A 15,270-nucleotide genomic window follows, 5' to 3' on the forward strand; every position below is an offset into this window, starting at 1 on the left:
TAAATACTGCTAACTTAATTGCCTTAAAGTATGCCATTTTTCACTTCTTAGTTTGGCCTAGTCAATTGTTTTCAGTAGTTTTCAATCTGAGTCCCAAGTCATCAGGCATTTCTTATGATCACATAAAAAAGTTTAAACAAAAGTTTACTTAAGCATATTCTCCCTTACCAAGAATAAAGGCTCGTTACCAATTCAACTTACCGACGCCTTCATTATTGACAGGTTGCACATCATTTATATACTAATCAATCTTCACTACAGAGTTCAGTAGTAACAATTGAATGTTGACATTCACTTGGTACAATTTTAATAATGATTTTTTCCAAACAATTATTTTAGTCAAAATGTTCCAAGACTGAGCAAAGAAACTCACTCAAAATTCACTGAATGTATCTTCTGATTTCATTCTCAGTCATTTCTTTTTTTAAAAGACTATTTATTTTAGAGAGAGAGAGAGAGTATGAGCAGGAGAGGCATAGGGAAGGGAGAACTCAAGTAGATTCCATACTGAGCACAGATTCTGACAGAAGGCTGGATTACATGACTGTGAGATCATGACCTGAGCCAAAACCAAGAGTTGGAGGTTTAACTGACTCTGCCACCCAGGAGCCTCTCATTCTCAGTCTTTTCAAGTGTTCAGTCAGGATACAATATGTATAATCTATGCTATTTTAAAGATCCATTTCACTTTATTTGTGGGTCTCTTCTATCTTGACAATTATAACCATTTTTATAGGCCATTTTTTAAAAGTTTTCTCTTTTCAATTTTTTATTTAAATTTTAGTTACAGTTAAACATTGGTTTCAGGAGAATTCAGTGATTCATTACTTACAAGCAACACCCAGTGCTCACCATACAAATGCCCTCCTTAATACCCATCACCCAGCTAGCGTACCCACCTCCCCCCATCAACCTTCAGTTCATTCTCTATCATTAAGAGTCTCTTATGGTTTGCTTTCCTCTTTTTGTTTTAATTTTTCTCTCTTCCCCTGGTTCATCTGTTTTCTTTCTTAAATTCTACACATGAATGAAATCATATGGTATTCGTCTTTCTCTGACTGACTTATTTTGCTTAGCTTAATATACACTATCTCCATCAACTTCATTGCAAATGGCAAGATTTCAATTTTTTGATGGCTGAGTAATATCTATATCTATATATCTATATATGTTACATCTTCTTTATCCATTTATCCATTACTTAGTCAATGGACGTTGGGCTATTTCCATAGTTTGGCTATTGTGGATAATGCTGCTATAAACATTAGGGTGCATGTACCCCTTTGAATCAGTATCTTTGTGTCTTTTGGGTAAACACCTAGTATTATAATTGCTAGACCATAGTAGTTCTTTTTTTTTTAATTGTCCCATACTATTTTTTTTAATTTATTTATGATAGTCACAGAGAGAGAGAGAGAGAGAGAGGTAGAGACACAGTCAGAGGGAGAAGCAGGCTCCATGCACCGGGAGCCTGATGTGGGATTCGATCCCGGGTCTCCAGGATCGCGCCCTGGGCCAAAGGCAGGCACCAAACCGCTGCGCCACCCAGGGATCCCTGTTCCATACTATTTTCCAGAGTGGCTGCACTGGTTTGCACTCCCATCAACAGTGAAAGAGGGTTACTCATTTTCTGCATCCTTGCCAACACCTTTTCTTGTGTTGCTAATTTTAGGCATTCTGACAGGTGTGAGGTGGTATCTCATCACAGTTTTGATTTCCCATTTCCATTTCATAGATTGCCTTTTAGTTTTATTGATTGTTTCCTTCACTGTGCAGAAGTGTTTTTTTCATTATTTTTTTTATTGGTGTTCAATTTGCCAACATATAGAATAACACCCAGTTGTGCAGAAGCTTTTTATTTTGAAGTAGTCCCAACAGTTTATTTTTTGCTTTTGTTTCCGTTGCCTCAGGAGACATATATACCTAGAAAGTTATCAAGATGAGTGTCAAATAGGTTACTAACTGTGTTGTCTTTTAGGAATTTTATGGCTTCACGTTTCACATTTAGGTCTTCCATCCATATTGTATTTATGATTGTGTATAGTGTAAGAAAGTGGTAGTGTCTTACTTTTGTGTCTTAATGTCCAGTTTTCCCAATGCCTTTTGTTGAAGAGACTTTTTCCCACTGAGTATTCTTTCCTACTTTCTGGAAGATTTATTGGCCATGTAATTGTGTGGGTTTTTTTCTGGACTTTTTTCTGTTCAATTGATCTATGTGTTTATTTTTGTGCCAGTACTCTACTGCTTTGATCACTACAGTTTTACAATATAACTTCAAGTCCAGAATTATAATGTCTCTAGTCTTGCTTATGTTTTTCATGGTTGCTTTGGTAATCTGGGTCTTTTGTCATTCCATACTAATTTTAGTAATGGCTTGCTCAAATTTTCTATTTCTTTCTGTTTCAGTTTTTTTGTAGTTTACATGTTCCTGAGAATTTATCCATTTCTTCTAGGTTGTCCAATTTTTGGCATAGAGTTTTTCACAGTATTCTATTATGATCCTTTGTATTTCTGTTGTGTTATTTCTTCTCTATTATTTGTATTTCAATTTATTTGAGTTCTTTCTCTTTTTTTCTTTATAAGTGTGGCTATAGATTATCCATATTACTGATTTTTTTAGAAGAACATGCTTCTGGTTTCACTGATATGTTCTATTTTTTTTCTAGCTTCTCTATCATTTACTTCTCTTCTAACTTTTATTATTTCATGTTTCCTGCCAGTTTTACATTTTGGTTGTTGTTCTTTTCATAGTTCCTTTAGATGCAATGTTAGGTTGTTTGAGATTTTTCTTACTTCTTGAAGTAGGCCTGTATTGCTATATACTTCTCTCTTATAATCACTTTTGCTGCATCCCAGGGGTTTTTGGGCCATTTGTTTTCATTTCTTTTTTTCCAAGGGTGTTAGTCAAATTCCAGTTAATTAGCATGCAGTGTAATGTCAGAGTAACATATGCTTATTGAAACCTCATTTATAATAGTGAAAAAAGTATAAATAACCTAAGTGTCCATTCGTATATAAATGGGTAAATAAATTGTGACTTTTTCACACAAATTAATACTATACAACTATTTTAATGGATTAATATAGTTTCTAAGTTACAACAAGGATACAATTTAGAAAGAACTAAAAAAGATGCATGTCAAAGAATGTGATGTATAGTAAAAGTACAAAACTATTACGAAGTATAATATGCCTTAACTTTAAGATATTATTCCCTCTGTAGAAATAGGGAATGAAGCCATTGAAGGGACGGGAGGGGGATTTAGGTGTTTTTCTAATGTTTTCTCTTAAAAAATTATCAGAAAGAAAACAATGTAAACATGACAAAGTGGTAGACCTAGTATATACAATTGGTGGCTATATCTGCCACATTATTATTTTTTTAATTATTTTTTTATTTATTTACGATAGTCACAGAGAGAGAGAGAGAGGCAGAGACAGAAGCAGGCTGGCTCCATGCACTGGGAGCCCGACGTGGGATTCGATCTCCGGTCTCCAGGATCGCGCCCTGAGCCAAAGGCAGGCGCCAAACTGCTGCGCCACCCAGGGATCCCTCTGCCACATTATTTTATGAATATTGGGACATTGCATATTGTTTTCCTTGAAAGACTGTCAGCATTTGGTGTCACTTAGATGGCAGATACTCTAATTATGGTGCTTTTTTTGGCCTACAGATATTTTGGTATTTCAGTAAGTGAAAGAGCAATTGGCAGTACGGGAACAATTGGCAGCCAGATCCAGGATAAACACAAATGATTGTGTCATTATATAACTGTTATTGCCAGTGATTTATTGATTCTTGAGAAGCATGGACAGTGCTAATACACAGAAAAAAAGCCAAATCTATAAAACAAAAGGAAGTGGAATGGAAAATGATATGAGGAAGGGTGTCATCTGACCTTCTACTTCAGAATGCTTTCTGATTATTAACTTTATGGGGGAGCAAACAAACTTTCAGAAAGCAGTTTCTTGGGTGGGAGTAGATAGTGAGATTTGCCTTGCACTTTACTTGTATATCTAGGTGGAATAACTCAGTGATTTTACTTGGATATTAAGGTAGAATAGCATAGTGCCTAAGAGCACAAGGTCTGAGATCCTGGCTCTACCAACTTAGTAGGCTATTTCATTACTCTAAGTCTCAGTTCTCCTAGATATAAAAGTGGTTGACAAAAATATCTCATTGTAATGATGAGAGGACAGTATGAAATCACCCACAGAAAGTTATTAAGGCATTGTCTGACATGTAGTAAGGGCTAAATAAATACTAGTTTTATTTTAGAGTCTACAAATGCCATTTTGCCAAATTTGTAACTGTGTATGAGCTTTGTATAAAAAATGTATGTTCTGGCAGCATGTGTCTCAGATGGTGTAAGTATCCATGAGTGTTTTCTCAGAATAACTGATTTGATTTGTGGACCAGTATCAGTCAGGAATGCTGGGGTGATAACTGTAACCCAAATGGTATTTTTATAGAGGAACATAATATATTCACATATGAAAGTGATTATATTCAAAGTAAATATGTTATCATTTACTGCTGTAGCACCAACAAACAGCACAATACTTAACTCACAGTAAACTCTAAAACATATGAGGGAATGTAAATATATCAAATAGTCATTTGATATAGTTAACACAGTTGAACTATAATTTTAACACTGAGAACCATGGAAGCTACAGGTAAAGAAGAATGAAATTAACCAACTTGCTGGGAAAGGAAAACATGTCTCTAGTACTGAATTTGATTTTAATTTAATTTTATTCTTCTTAAAGTTTTATTTATTATTATTTATTTATTTATTTATTTACTTATTTATTTAAGAGGGAAGGAGCACAGAGGGAGAGAGAAGCAGGCTTCCTGCTTGGGGTTTGATCACAGGACCCCAGGATCATGGCCTGAGCCTAAGGCAGACACTTAACTGACTGAGCCACCCAGGCACCTCAATAGAACTAAATTTCAAAAGATATTATGTAAATCATTATATAAGGATCATTGAGTAAAATAAAAGACACTGTTTTTAACAGTACTTTTTACTAAGGTTTCTGAGATATTGGTAGTGTATGATGTGTTACCTTGAACGTGCTGACAAAGTTTCTTGAGAGAGGAATTCTGGGCATTATGATTTTTTCTAGGTTCTATAATATAATAGTGAAATTTAAATGTCAATTTATTCTATTTATAGCGTTTCCAATGCACTATATTTATTATGGTGTGATTGACCTATGGTTTCTCCATAATTTACATTAACCACCTATGATAATTCATAATGTCCCCTAAATCATGTCTTCAGAAGTCAATAGTGCACAGTGAAATGTGTAACATTGCAGACTGCTTTTATTTACCCAGTAAAATGTTCCTTGATAAGATGACCTTATTAACATAACATCTCACTACCATAAGGCTTCAGGATGGGAGCTGGAAGGTGAAGGTGGTGGCAGCAGTCTTATTTGTATCTCAAATAAATCTAGTGTTAGCAACAGAAACACTTAAAACTAAAAGCAGCCTACAGAATGAGAGAAGGTATCTGTAAATGATATATCTAATAAAGGATTGGTATGCAAAATATATAAAGAAGTTACCAAACTCAACACCCCAAAGAACAAATAATCCAGTTAAGAAATGGGCAGAAGACATGAATAGACATTTTTCCAAAGAAGATATCCAGATGGCTAAGAAACTCATGAAAAGATGCTCAACACCACTCATCATCAGAGAAATACAAATCAAAACCACAATGAGACATCAACTAAAATGTGTCAGAATGGCTAAAATTAACAACACAGGAAACATGTTGACAAGGATATAGAGACAAGGGAACCCTCGTACACTGTGGGTAGGAATGCAAACTGGTGCAGCCACACTGGAGAACAGTATGGAGGTTCCTCAATAAGTTAAAAATAGAACTACCCTATGACCTAACAATGGCACTAGGTATTTACTTCAAAACACACACACACACACACACACACACACACAAACACAAACTGATTCAAAAGGACACATGCACCTCAATGTTCATGGCAGCATTATCCACAATAGCCAAACTGTGGAAAGAGCCCAAATGTCCATTGACTGATGAATGTATAAAGAAGAATTTATGTATACATACAATGGAATATTACTCAGCCATCAGAAAGAATGAAATCTTGACATTTGCGAGGACATGGGTAGAGCTTGATTGTATTATGCTAAGTGAAATAACTCAGACAGAGAAAGACAAATACCATATGATTTCACTCATATGTGGAATTTAAGAAACAAAACAGATGAACATAGGAGTAAGGAAGAAAAAAAGAGAGGCAACCAAACAATAAGAGACTCTTTTAAAAAAATATTTATTTGAGAGAGAGAGAAACAAAGTGAGTAGGAGTAGAGATAAAGAGACTCTTCAGGGGATCCCTGGGTGGCGCAGCGGTTTAGCGCCTGCCTTTGGCCCAGGGCGCTATCCTGGAGACCCGGGATCGAATCCCATATCGGGCTCCTCGTGCATGGAGCCTGCTTCTCCCTCTGCCTATGTCTCCGCCTCTCTCTCTCTCTCTCTCTCTCTCTCTCTCTGTGTGACTATCATAAATAAATAAAAATTAAAAAAAAAAAGAGACTCTTCAGGCAGCCCCGGTGGCTCAACGGTTTAGTGCCACCTGCAGCCCAGGGTGTGATCCTGGAGACCCGGAATCAAGTCCCACGTCAGGCTCCCTGTATGAAGCCTGCTTCTCCCTCTGCCTGTGTCTCTGCCTCTTTCTCTCTCCTCTCTGTGTATCCTCATGAATAAATAAATAAAATCTTAAAAAAAGAGAGAGAGACTCTTCAAGCAGACTCCCTCCTGAGGAGGAATCACAGCATGAGGCTCTATCCCATAAACCATCAAAACTCTTCCTTTTCCATAATGTAGTATTGTTGCCAGGGATTATATCACCAGTGGAGGGGAAGTGCTAAAGAGAGAATCTCAAGCAGACTCCATGCTGAAAATGGAGCCCAAGATGGGGTTCAATCACAGGACTCAGATCAGAACATGAGCTGTAACCAAGAGTCAGAGGCTTTACTGGGCCAACCAGGTGCTCCACCCTCCACCATGTCCCTTTAAAAAAAATTGGTATGATGTATATAATGCACTTTAGTAAAGAACCTTTTAAAGAGACAAAGTGTATAGTTTCTAGATTAGGGTTTGTTGTGTTGCCGCAGAATCAGTTCTTCCAATAGTTTGTTTCTTTAAAATTCAAAACCATTTCCACTCGGCTGTACACATGATTACAGATTCAAATATAGCTTGGCTATATTTTCTTTCAACAAAAATCTTACCTCATGTATTGGATACTCTTGAAAACTTGTGTAAAAGCTGAAGTTAAGTAACTCAAAACTACTGAAGTTTAAGGAGAATTTAGGATCAGGTGCAGCAGATTTCCTCATATAGTGACTATAATACTATTATTCCTTTCTGGTTTTAAGTTAAAATATTTTTTCATCTCTTTACATGAATAATTAAATAGGCACTTCAAGAGTCTTCAAGATATTTGCAGTTTTGTTTATAAATGTCTGTATGTGGAAACTGGGAAATCAAATCGTTCTCCTCCCAAATGAAATTATTTAAAATTATTAAAATATTCTATGAGAGTCTCACATAATAAAGCTTGATACTGGTGATAAACAGTAAAGATGTATTTGCTTTTACCTTTAGTATCTTAAAAGCAGGCAATGATTTAGGACCCCGTTTATGAGAATTTATTTACACTAGAAATACTCTGAATCTAGGGTAGTCAGGGAATAGATTTCAGACACAATTTACATTTTTGCTTGAATTGTTTAAACAATCTTGGAAGGAAAAATGGAGAGAAAAATATATAAGCAAATTATAATGATGGTTGAATGGAATATATATATTTTTTTCCCCCAGAAGTGAGTATTCTTCATGCCTTATTCATTTACAGATCAACTTCTAGGTAGCTCAAAAATCAGTCTCTTGGCATCGACAAGAATTATAGGGTGAATTCAACAGAGGGCCTTTTCCTGGTTTGCCACTTTTCCCTAAAGATTCAACTCACAGTTTCATTGTAAAAAAATAGAAATTAAGTTCTTTTTAAAGATTTTATTTATTTATTCATGAGAGACACAGAGAGAGCGAGGCAGAGACACAGGTGGAGGGAGAAGCAGGCTCCACGCAGAAAGCCCAACATGGGACTCAATCCCGGAACTCCGGGATCAGACCCTGAGCTTAATGGCAGATTCTCAACCGCTGAGCCACCCAGGCATCCCAAAATATATAGAAATTAACATATATATATGTATATATAATATATATTACACATATACAGGAATTTATGCTATTATAATTTTAAGTAATATATTTTATTAAAGTTATACTAATTATTAATCAATTACATTATAATTGAACATATTATAATAATTCTTAATATTATAATAATTCTTAATTTTCACTACAATGCTATGTGTTAATGTAATATTATTTGTTATATATATATATATATATATATATATATATATATATATATATATACATATACACACATGTCCTGGATACAGGACAAACAATTTAATAGAATTACAAGTGTTGGAGTTTCCCTTACCCTTTTGCACTGACTTCTCAGGGAAGTGGTTATTGGTATGCATGATTCAACGAATGAGTAAACTACCAAATCAATTTTATGGTGTGTCCTTATGCATTAAATAAATTTGTCAAGTTTTACTAACTTTATTAAAGCATTTTGAGAGTAGAATCAAAGTTTCACATTTTGTAAATTAAAACTGTGGGATTTATAAAGAAAAATATATTTACTAATAATCCATTTATGCTTCCTTTAAGCCTATAATTAGCAAATAACGTTTCTCTTGTTTATTTGAGTATAGCTGTTGCTATGCTTTCATGTATACAAGCATAAACTTACATTAATTTTATATATCAAAGATAAAAATAATTAGTGGCTTTAAACGAATGCCATACTTGCTCTGGTATAAACATGTGAGTAATTCACAAGTATTTATTTTGGATATTCTGCTTATATATAAACAAAAACATTCAGAGAATTTAGGTATTTTATTATTTTTGTTTTTGTAGTCATCATGTAAACACCATCTCTTAAACCAAAAGCATTCTTTACAAAACATGAAATAGTATACATATATAAGCTGTAAACTACAACAAATCCAAGGTTATGCACTGGGTGAGGTGTCAATGGGAAAGCAATCCAGACATCAGTTAAAGAGAAATGTCTGCCAAAGTAGACTGTAACTAATGTTGTCTGACAATGAAACAAAAGAGCTAGAGATGAACTGGGAAGGAACTTTAAGGATGGAAAATGGCAGACAAAAGAAATGAATTATTGTTTAATGAAAATCAGTAAAAATTCACTTTTAGTGAGCCAAAGGGTAAAAGTAAGGAAACAACCAAGACATACAGAATTTAATGACTCAACAATTAATTCCAGAAAGATAGGAAGAAGGGCCACTCTGGGTATCACAATGAGGAATTGGAAAGACACTGTCAGGAAAAACTGGGGTGGAAATAATTTTTATATTTTCATGCATCATGACAGCATACCCAAGATTGGAAGCAGGAGAAGAGGTGGGGTCATAAAATTAAAATGTCAACCACTGACATAATGCTATTTCATAATAAGTACTCTTATAATTATGTGGTTAGAATATTCTTAGTACACTGAAGAGCTTCAGGAGAGAGTCTATTTTAACAAAATGACATGAACGTATTTAACTGGGGAATTCATATTTGTAAAAAAGGAAATAGAAAAATCCTAACCGATGTATTATAGTGGTGCCCAGCATCAAGCTATACTCATACTTGTACTCATGAGTATGGATGACATTTCATGAACAACCTTCATCGTATATATAACTTAATTCAAAATCCAGCTTAAAAATAACTGAAAATTACCCAAAAAGTCATTGATGATAAAAAAGGAGCTTTTCAGGGTTAAATAAAATTCAGTATATCTAGAGGCTAATGGCAAAACTTTATATACATTATCTAAAATGGCAATAATATAGCACAACTTCAAATAAGAATGGAAAGTAGAAAGCAATCAACATGTGTTAATATCTATTGTGGAACCATTACTTTTTTTCCTAGGGATACATTGAAGTTAAACTCTACAAATTCTCTACTTCCCTTAATACCTTTTTTCTTTCCCTTTCTGTAACTTGCTGCATGATGTAATGATGTTTTTATCATACTGATATACTGTGATAGAAGAGGAAATCAGTATTTTCAAGAGCAAAGCATTTTTTTAGTCTTAAGTATGTTCCACTGTGAAGTGAAGAAACTTATTTTTTAAGATTTTATTTATTTATTCATGAGAAACAGAGAGAGAGAGAGAGAGAGAGAGAGAGAGAGAGAGAGGCAGAGACACACAGGCAGAGGGAGAAGCAGGCTCCTCACAAGGAACCCCATGTGGGACTGGATCCCAGGACCCTGGGATCACACCCTGAGCCGAAGGCACTTAACCACTGAGCCACTCAGGCATCCCTGTGAAGAACCTTAAAAGACATAAATCTATTCCTAAGGAAGACTATCGTTGTCTCCATGGTTTACTCATGATTTTCCAGAATGGAGGCAGGATTTATGAGTTTCATGGTCTTATCTTCATTACTTGTTGTGAGAATGAGCAAGGTGCAAAAATGTGTCAGAATCCCAGTGTACAGAAGTATAAAATACAAAACAAAACAAAATAAAAAAATAAAGGGGAGAGAAAGAACCCCTAAGTACTTACCCAAGGCTCAATCTTTCAATGTATGTGATAGAATCTAAAAGGGACCCCATGATATTTGCACCCTGGAATTACTCTAGTGATTATATTATATGGCAAAAGTCATTTTTAGATGACTTACTAACCAAATAGTAATGTTATTCAGCAGGCCTGGCTTAATCACATGAGCTCTTTAAAAAGTATAGAGTTTTTGCCAGTTGGATGCAAAAAAGGAAGTCAAAGTGATTCCAAGTTTGAGAAAAATTTAACATGTTTTATGGAATCTGATTTGTTTAGTGCCAGAAGATAGGATCTAAGTATGGCCTCTAGAAACTAAATGAAGTCCCTTGTCAATACCCAGAAAGAAAACAGGGACCTCAGTTCTATAACCTTAAGAAAGTGAATTATGTCACAAACCAGAATGAGCTTGAAAACAGATACTTTCTCTTAGATCCCATATAACAGTCCATCCTGGTCAACACCTTGATTTCAGTCTTGTGAAAACCTGAGCAAGAGAACTAGTGAAGTCTGCCTGGCCTTGTGGCCTACAGAAATATGAGATAACAAATGGATAGTCTTTGTGGTAACTTTTTATGCAGCAACAGAAATCAGATACAATGAGAAATTTGTGATTGTCTAAAAGGGTTGTTTTATTTCTGTAATGAGATATCCTTGCATGTCCTTCCAGATATTAAGGAGCATAACAGAGAGGTTATCCATGTACATTAGTTGGTTTTTACTGTTAAAAAAAACAGTAAAAGCCAATGAAACTTGAAAGAAATTACACACCCTCAAAAAAATAATAAAATATACAGTTGACATTTTGGGTCCAGAAAAGCTGAAACAATGTTGTCAATATATTGATAATCCATTGACCCAGACATCAGATTTATAGTACTATCAATTGTCCCATTTCTTTAGAATGTATAAATAAGAAAAATAAGGACTGAGCAGGAAATAGCAGCATCCAGCTTCATAAAATTGATTTCAGAAGAAATTCATGAAGTAATCCTCAGATTTTCACTCCCTCTTCAAAAAATGTACGTGTTGTAAGAAGATATTAAGATTGCACTTAAAAGCAAATGCTAATGGAGAAGAGAAAATAATACAAATTTAAATATTTCAAATAACTTTAAAAAACATATCAGTTTTAAACAATTTAAACATAATAGAACAGTTTAAGCAGTTCAGGGCTGTTTTGAGTGTGAATAAGTTCTCCCAATGCTAAGAAAAATTCAAGGACATCATTCCATTACAGCACAGTAGATAATAAATCCTAAAAGGGAAAATTATTTCTCATTTTTGTCCCTTGGTTTTCCTAAATTTTACATGAGTGAAAACATATGGTATTTGTCTTTCTGTGACTGACTTATTTTGCTTAGAATTATAAACTCTAGTTCCATCCATGTCCTTGCAAATAGCAATATTTCATTCCTTTTAATAGCTAAATAATATTCCATTGTATATAATGATTATATAATGACTTTTAACTAAGTCACTGTAGTTACTTTGGCTTCTGAGTCTGTTCTATCATCTGTAAAATAAAATAGACAAAATGTCCTTAAAGTTCCATTCTAGTTCCAAAATGTTTATATTTCTTTATGGTTTATACAATTATCCACTTCATTAGAAAAGAGTGACACTAGATATTTTTAAGTATATTTTCTCCTGACAGGAATTATATTTTCTGTAAAGGAGAAAGGATATGGGGAGAGGCAGAAAGCTAAGACTTTTCTCACTATGCTTATTCCTTTGATCTTAAAATAACATTCCATCTGTCTCTAATAGAACTTTTAGCACAGGTGGCCTATTATCTGATTCTGATATTGAAGCTTGAAGAAAAGTTGCCATTATTATCAATTCTAAACTTATTGTATACTTATGGCATGTCAGGAATTATGCTAAGCACTCAACATTACATTATCTCATTTGATAATGACAACCCTATGAGATGCCTGTTGCTACCATCCTAAATTCAGTAAGGAGGCAACGAAGGTACCAAAAGGTTAAGTAAATTCCTAAGATAATACACAACCAGTAAGTAAGTGAGGCAGAATTTGAGTCAAAACCTTCTGGGATCTTTTATTATAAATACAGAAAATCTGGTATCCAGTGTCTAAGTTACATAGAGATATATAGACCTAGATATATCTATATTTTTACATATTAATATCTACATCAATATCAATATAGAAAAATATAAATATATACATATATTTGACAAAGTATAGTAAAAACAAATAAAAATCACATGGAGTTATTTTTGTATGCTTCTACTTATTCTGAATATGGATTTCTGGATGCCTAGCACAGTGTTCATTTGTTCAAAATTTCAAGGTGCAGACACAAATTTCCTACCCAACACAGCTTAATTAATGAACAAAAATGTCAAGAATTAGGCAGTATTTGTTACAAGGAGTATAAATACTCAAATCTGTATTGATTGGTACTAGCAAGATAGTCTTTGGGTTGGCCAACATTATGAAAACAATAATGAGGGAATAATAAAGCTGAAATGGAAAATTAGGAAGACTGAGTTGAATGACAACTGTCCATTAAGTAGAATATAGATAATATAGTTTGCTTACTTTGTCACTGGCAAAATTAACATGTATCCACCTGAAATTATCAACATTAGGAGAGAATCTAGAGGCCATCACATCATTAAGCAATGAAAAAAACAAAGTCTACATTGTTTTTTATTCCAAATTATTTTCCCTTTATAGTGACTCTTTGCCACCACTGGTATCCAATAATCTGACCAACAGTGGTGTATTAATAAGATCATAGCTGCCATAAGCCATCATGACATAATGACCTTTAGATATTCAAGACTATTTTGTTTTTTTTTAATATATTTTTTTAAATTTTTATTTATTTATGATAGTCACAGAGAGAGAAAGAGAGGCAGAGACACAGGCAGAGAGAGAAGCAGGCTCCATGCACCAGGAGCCCGACGTGGGAATCGATCCTGGGTCTCCAGGATCGCGCCCTAGGCCAAAGGCAGGCACCAAACCGCTGCGCCACCCAGGGATCCCTATTCAAGACTATTTTGAAAAACACATGAAAAAATAATCATCCAAATAGTTAAATCACACTGACCCAAGACATCAGCTAAATGCCAGGAAAAGGAAGCCCCATTTAATGTTTTCCCACAAAACACCAATATCAACAACCACTCATATAAAAATATCTCATGAAAGCTCTGGATTCCAGATAAGAGGTTACAGAACCCTGACTGAGCACAGAAATGAGAAAAAAACATGTTTAACAGGAAAGGAAGAAGTATTCACACTAGCTGACTCACTTTTCACCCAAGCATGGAGACTTCCTCTGCTTTGGAGTTCTTCCATAAAAGAGTGAGGTTAGGGGATCCCTGGGTGGCTCAGCAGTTTAGCGCCGCCTTTGGTCCCAGGATCGAGTCCCACGTCGGGCTCCCGGCATGGAGCCTGCTTCTCCCTCCTCCTCTATCTCTGCCTCTCTCTCTCTCTATGTCTATCATTCATAAATAAAATAAATAAATAAATCTTAAAAAAAAGTGAGGTTAGTATTCAACTTCACTACAAATTCAACCTCCAAGCCTTCCCTAGTGGACCCTAGCACCAGACATACCACAATAGGCCAATATTTTGACACACATAAGTAGTTCTTGGCACTAGGCTGAGGCATGAAGACTAAAATTTGAGGTCTACCTTAGCACCAGGTGAGCCCCTGTAGACCTTGGCTCCAGAGCCCATACCAAGGCAGCCTCCATGAACCAAGGTTCAGGGACTAACCCAGCACCAGGCCACTCCCATGGACCCAAGCTCTGGGCCTATCTCAGAGAAAGTGGTGCCAGCCCTGGCTAGGCTAATTTAATGTCTTACATGTATGACACCATAGACCCACACTCCAAGCCTGTGCCCGTGCTCAGTTGGCTCCTAAAGAGCCAAACAGGAGGCCCATACCCACAAACCCAGGCATCAGACTAGCTTCAGTGGACCTTTATGTGAGTCCAGTCCATCTGGACCCACGCGTTCATCCACACATGGACCCATTTAACAAGGCTGCCTGCTCACAGACAGGAAACTGGTCTGTCTGCCCATGGACACAGACAGCAGGCCATTCCATAGTCACAATGAGCCAGATCACCCAAATCTCTGTACAGTGAAGAATTTTACCTAAGCCAGTATGTAAATAATGGAAGAGGTAACTACTTCAAAACAGCAGACACAAACACTAGGTAACAAGGGTCAAGGGAGACCAGAAAAGCATACCACTGAATGGAAAACATAAATCATTAGTAGCTGATTATAAAGAAATGGAGTTCTGTGAACTACCTGAAAAAGAATTTATGGTATCATCTTCAAGGAGTGCACTGAACTACAAGAGAATGCAGAAACACAACTAAATGAAATTAGAACAAAACATGAATGAAATGAGAAGTATAACAAAGAAATATAAACAATAACAATAAAATAGAACTGGGTCTAAAAAATGCAATAAATTGAAACATTCAATAGACAGCTTTAAGACTAGACTTGATTGAGCAGCAGAAATAATCAGCAAGCTTGACGA

Source organism: Canis lupus, chromosome X (assembly GCF_003254725.2).
Source record: "Canis lupus dingo isolate Sandy chromosome X, ASM325472v2, whole genome shotgun sequence".
Taxonomy (NCBI): Eukaryota; Metazoa; Chordata; class Mammalia; order Carnivora; family Canidae; genus Canis; species Canis lupus.